The sequence below is a fragment of the Lactuca virosa genome, chromosome 7, assembly GCF_052849685.1.
Source record: "Lactuca virosa cultivar CGN04683 chromosome 7, Lactuca_virosa_CGN04683_v6, whole genome shotgun sequence".
Taxonomy (NCBI): Eukaryota; Viridiplantae; Streptophyta; class Magnoliopsida; order Asterales; family Asteraceae; genus Lactuca; species Lactuca virosa.
The window spans coordinates 168,071,850-168,078,540 of record NC_136432.1 but is presented as its reverse complement, the minus strand read 5'-3'; the positions used below and the strand labels follow the sequence as shown (position 1 = coordinate 168,078,540).

Sequence of the window (6,691 nt, the reverse complement as noted above, 5' to 3'; positions counted from 1 at the left end):
AAGGTCTGCTCAGTATTGTTCAAATGGTAAGTTAGAATAAACTGACCATAACATTCAGGAAGTGAGTTCAAGACCATGTCAATGGCCAATTCCTCATCAAAGTGAATATTGAGCTTGACCAAACGCTCTACGTAGCGTTGCATTCTTTGCACATGTGACACAACCGACTCCCCATCTTTCATCTTGCAAGCCATGAGTGACTTGACTACTTCGAACTTTTCTTGACGAGCTCGCTTATGGTACTTTTCCATAAGGTCCTTGTTCATCTCGAAAGGCCAGCAGTCCTCATAGTACCTCTGTAGTTCTGGGGACATAGTTGCCACCATGATGCATGCCACTTTGGTAGCATCATCGTAATGTTTCTTGTAGGCAGCAAGATCTTCAGGAGTAGCTTCATTCTCATCAAGCTCTTTGAGCTCCTTTTCAAGAACATATTCTTTGTTCTCGAAACGAAGAGCCATCTTGATGTTGCGCATCCAATCGTTATAGTTTGAGCCATCCATAACGACTTTGGAGCATATATTGAGCAAAGAGAAGTTTTGGTTGGAGGAGGACGAAGCAGAAGTGTTTCCAGGAGTAGACATCTGAAAAGAAAGAAAGTTTTAGTTAGATTTCAAGATACCTTAATAGAATAACCCAAAGATATAATATCAAGGTTAGGATCCAACTATGAAGATTCACAACTTAGAAATGGGATGCCGAGATCCAAGTGCAAAGTTCATAAAGGTAGGTGAATGACGATTCACCAATTCCACCATTAGACGAAACAACCGAAGTGAAATTCCTAATTCTTTTGAGATACATTGAAACTATTCAATGGCATGTTTTGATCTCAGATTATGCTCTTCTATTTGTGACTGGGATGCCGAGGATCACAAACAAGATGTGAATAACCATGCAAATGTGCTTGGTAACCTCATTGTCTTTATCATTAACTATTGATGTGCTGGTAAACCACACACGCTCCATCAAAATGACAATTATGAGATACCCATTACTACTCTTTATTGGTGCCTTTTAGTGTGCTGGTTAACCACACACGCTCCACTAACGACCAATAAAGCACAATGTGCAATTTCATGGATTAACATACTTTTCACATTTTTCCTAAAGTAACTAGAGTTGGGATTTTGAAAATAATGTTCTAGTACTTTCTTTAATATCATTATACTTTTAATGAGAAGTAGTTGTCCTATCAAATCCGTTCTGCTAACGACCCTCCACTAATCAAGGAAGCGGTGGGTGAGAGTGGACACCCATTCAACTACCATTTTATAGGCAGTTTCCTTATACCCCCCTTATAGATTAGCTTCGTGAATGAGGCATACTAGCGATTTGACTGACCATATTCTTATACATATATAATATTAAACTTTTAATTAAAATATATATAAGGTGTGTTTTAAAACATTTTAAAACTTCAAGGGCTTATAAATTTCGAAATTTAAGCTATTAAATCTAAATTTAAATAAACCAATTAACTAGATTTAATATTTATCTTTTAATTAACTATTAATCAAATTATTAAATCTTGTAAGGATTATCTAATTAAATTAATCCATTAATTTAATCCTAATCCTTATCCCTCTAAATTTCGAAAAATAGGGTAAGGATAATTATCCAATTAATCTAATTAAGTAACAATTATCCAAAACAAGAAACCCTAAAAACTTCTAGCATATTTCGAAATTTACAAGGGAGGAGGCTAGGGTTTTCAAAACCCTAACCCTAATTTCGATTAGGGTTCTTTGGAGGCTAGGGTTTTGAAAACCCTTCAATCCAAAACCCTAATTGCGAAAATTTGGCCTTTAGGGTTTAATAGCTATAAACCCTAATTTGCAATTCAACAATTATAGCAATTCAATTTAAAACAAACAATGGCTCTGATACCACTGATGGGTTTTTGGTACAACAAATAAACTAGAAAACAATTCCTAAGTTCACATGCAACCTACTTTGGATCTATGTTTTAACTATTGAACATACAACTTTGAATTGCAAAACAAGAACCCTAGAGGAGAGAGGCTAATTTCGAAATTAACAAACTAGGGTTTAGGAGTTACATACCTTTCAATTGTTATAGCAAACAATTGATAATCCTCTTGATCTTGATCTTGATCTTCTTGGAAGCTTAGCACCACAAATGTAATGCCTCTAATGGAATCACACCCAAGAACTAGCAAGAAGGAAACTTGGAGGAGAGAGGATGGAGAGAGTATGCAATTTCGGCCTTAGGGTTTCTTCCAAAGAAATCAGTACCCAAAATGTGAGCCAGGAGGCTCCTTAAATAGTTGAGGGAACTAGGGTTTAGGGAAAACCCTAGTTATCCTTTGCTTAGGGCCTAAGCAAGACCCAAGGCCTTATCTTGGACCCCTTGGACGAATTCTCTAGGGTTTCCCCTAGGGTTTTCGTCCACCCCCTTCCAAGGGAGTTATGGATCCTTCCATTCAACTATCAGTTAATTGCAAACTAGTCCCTGCACTTTATAATTAATTCTTTTAACCCCAAAATCAATTCTGATTAATTTCTGGCTAACAATTAATTAACCATAATGATTTCTAATTAATATATTAATCCATTAACATATTAATAAATCAATTATATATATATATATATATATTAATTTATTAATCTTATAAATTAATATCTCTCCTTTCATAATTTCCTTGTCCAGTTGCTAGGTTGAGGGCAACCCAAAAGGATTGTGCTGCTATCAATTCAAGTACATACCAATTATAGTTATGGGCTTAGACACCTAATCCAACAGTTTCTACAATGAGATCCTAGTGGTCGAGGTAAGAAATTTCATACGTAGGTCCTTTGAACCATGCCACTCCAAAAATATTATTGGTTTTGTGATTTATCCATGCGTGGCCGGAAGTAAGATAGATTCAATGTGGACCATCTAGATATTGCGATTTCTCATTTTATTATAAATGCACGATTATAATATTTATATTTAGATAACCCAACAAAAACATGCGTCACACTACATGAGTATATCGCCGCTACCACTTACCGAGATGTTTAGTTACATGTGTACATGTTCTATTAGTTAATTCATCAAGTATCAATTCAAATATGACCTTTACTAGTTTGGTAATCAGTTACACAATAGCTTCGTGGATCAATATACAAACTATACAAACCATATATTTAAATATATTATGTCGGACGCCAAATCTCTCTGAATTGAGAGTCTGACATCCTTATAGCTTGCAAACCACTAACATAAAAAGGATAAAAAAAATATCAAGTATCGGATTACGTATGTCTAGCCGCCGACAAACATTCACTTTAATGTTGTTTATCCTGTTTGTAACATTTAGTGCACGTAGACAATCTTCAACGTAAACAATATAACGACAATGTATGCAACTGCCTACATGGTTATAACGACGCTACCACTTACCAAGATGTTTAGTTACACGTGTACATGTTCTATTAGTTATGTCATCAAGTACCAATTCACATGTGACCTTTATTAGTCTGGTAATCAGTTACACAACCAGTTAGCTTCGTGGATCAATATACAAACATATAAACCATATATTGAAATATATTATGTCGGACGCCAAATCTCCTTGACGTGAGAGTATGACATCCTTATACCTTGCAAACCACTAACACAACAAGGATAACAAAAATATCAAGTATCAGATTACGACGCTAAATCTCCTTGACGTGAGAGTATGACATCCTTATACCTAGCAAACCACTAACACAACAAGGATAACAAAAATATCAAGTATCGGATTACGTATGTCCAGCCGCCGACAAACATTCACTTTAATGTTGCTTATCCTATTTGTAACCTTCACTGCACGCATACAATCTTCAACGTAAACAATGTAACGACAATGTATGCAACTGCCTACATGGTTATAACGACGCTACCACTTACCAATATGTTTAGTTACACGTATACATGTTCTATTAGTTATGTCATCAAGTACCAATTCACATTTGACCTTTACTAGTCTGGTAATCAGTTACACAACTGGGTAGCTTCGTGGATCAATATACAAACATATAAACCATATATTTAAATATATTATGTCGGACGTCAAATCTCCCTACATCCTTATACCTTGCAAACCACTAACACAACAAGGATAACAAAACATCAAATATTGGATTACGTATGTCAAGCCGCCGACAAACATTCATTTTAATGTTGCTTATCGTATTCGTAACCTTTACTGCACGCAGACAATTTTCAACGTAAACAACATATCGACAATATACACAACCGTGTTTTAGGATCTTCTTATATCTTATGAACCAGACCTTATATAACTGTTTTTAACTGTCTATCATTTTTTTTTCCTTTGTCTATTTTGATATTTATATTTGATTATTGTGTTTTTTTATACAAATATCCAAATACATGTATCTTGTTATAGTGATGAGTTTCCTATTATGATTTAAAAAAAGAAAAAAAAGAAAAAAGAAAGAAAGAACAAAAATATTAAAGTGTGAAAATTCTAACACCCTTAATTTAGGAAAGTATGGGTGGGTGGTAAAACCTCTTGAATTTAGCCCTAGGCCACGGAGGAGGAGCCTAACATTTCATCCACACGCGCCCCATGTCATGAGAGTGGTGCGGAGCTCCGTTTTTCTACGACTCTCTCCCCACTATAAAAACAGACCACATCCTCTCCCCCTTTTCTCTCATGTCCAATCTTTCTCCATTTCTTACACCATGGCTCCTCGCGGGAAACCTGACGGCAACACCGGCGGCGGCAATGGCGGCTCCGAGACTCGCTACCGCGGTGTCAGAAAGAGGCCATGGGGACGTTACGCAGCTGAGATCAGGGATCCTGGAAAGAAGAGCCGTGTTTGGCTAGGCACATTTGATACTGCGGAGGAGGCGGCGCGTGCTTACGATTCCGCCGCACGGGAGTTCCGTGGCGATAAGGCGAAGACCAACTTTCCTACATCCACCGAATTGTCGCTCCCGATGGTCGCCGTTGGTGGGAAGCCTAAGGCTGTGACTAAAAGCCCTAGCGGTGAGAGCAGCACCGTTGAGTCTGGTAACTCCACCGTTCCGATCGCCGCCGCTCCTCTTCCACCGTCGGCTCTCGATCTCACCCTGTCGCACTTTCCTGTTGGTTTCCCGATGGCTCATTCCTTGTTCCTCTACCATTCGCAGATCAACAACACCGCCAAACACAACAACCGTTTGGACATGTTCAGATTGGACGGATCCGTTCTTCCTGCACCCAACCTGACTATCGCCGCCGGCAACAACGCACAAAGCGACTCCGACTCCTCTTCCGTCGTCAATTTCAGTCATCCTACCGATCGTCCACAACCAGAAAAAACCTTCGCTCTTGATTTTGATCTTAATTTTCCCCCGTCGGAAGTTGCCTGATGTAATTTTCTTTTTTAGCAATCTCCGGTCCTCCGCCACCCTCCGCCCCTGGTTTCCTTTTTTTTTTTTTTTTTTTTTCATCGCAGAGCAGATCAAACCTAGAGAATTAGATAAAAATGAAAATGTAATAGGATTAAAGCAGCCTGATAATGTCTCAATGCGCTGATAATGTTAAATCTTTTCTTCCGTTTGTACAGATATCAAAAGAACAACAAACATCTCTGCAATCTTTCGTTCTTCAATTTCCATATTAGTGCAATCGGAATTTTGTTGAATCGATCTCGTAATTTAGGATGATGATGATGAACTAATTGTACCATTCGCATTGCTTGTTGTACTGCTAAATTCCATTTATTTTCCAGTTGTGCAGCCAAGTGTAGGCGTATGGCGCTACGATAACTGATGCTTCCTCCGCCCCCAAAAAAACAACACCAACTTTAATTATTATTTTAAAACATAATAAAATAATGAGAATAATATTGAGGTAAATTACAAAAAATAACATCGGTTTGGGGAAAGAGTCAAAAACTAGATTGCTATTGTTGGGAAAGAGTCAAATGTACATTGCTATTGTATTTTATAAGTATAATTTGACATTCTTTATTATAATCGATATAGAAAACAAAAACTTATCATAGGTTAATTGACTGATAAACACAATTTTATAGGTCAATTGACTAAAATAGTATTATATTAATTTTGCGATTATTTAAGATGTGTTCGACAATATGCTTTTAAAATGATTGTTTCTTTAATAGAAGTTTAAAGTTTTTATTTAAGTTTATAGATATTTTATAGAACACTTGTATATAAGCAAAGACTACAATTTCCATCTACAACTCAAAGCTACTAGCTTTTTATCAAACATGCCTTAAAACCTCAACATTTTTCAAAAGGTAACAAGTATTTTTGTTAAATATATTTGCAAATATGAAAAGAACAGCTCTCAAGATAACAACTATTTTGTCAAACATATCCCAAAATAGTAAACCACACTATTTTGTAAAGACCTTCGATATCTTTTAAGAGCTTGCAATTTTTTATAAAATATTATACATATAAAATTTACAACATTAAGTTCGTAGCTATAAAAAATGCTAAATAATACCATCTGAACGGCCCACATAAACCTAAAAAACTCTATATATTTAAATGTTTGAGTTTTTTTCCTTAAAAGATTTTTTTTCAATAATATACCTATGATAGATTTTTATTTTTTCTATTTTTAAATTTAGGGTTTTGTGTATGAAATAATAAGACTAGGTGATAAAAACTTTAATATAAAAGTTTTAGTGTTTAATATAGAAGCTTTTG

The 6,691-nt window shown here is 35.9% G+C and overlaps 1 pseudogene; it reads left to right on the top strand.

Moving 5' to 3' along the window:
- Positions 1–4,599: 4,599 nt before the first annotated feature.
- On the top strand, positions 4,600–5,619 carry LOC145123269 (ethylene-responsive transcription factor 4 pseudogene; annotated as a pseudogene).
- The last annotated feature ends 1,072 nt before the right edge of the window (positions 5,620–6,691 follow it).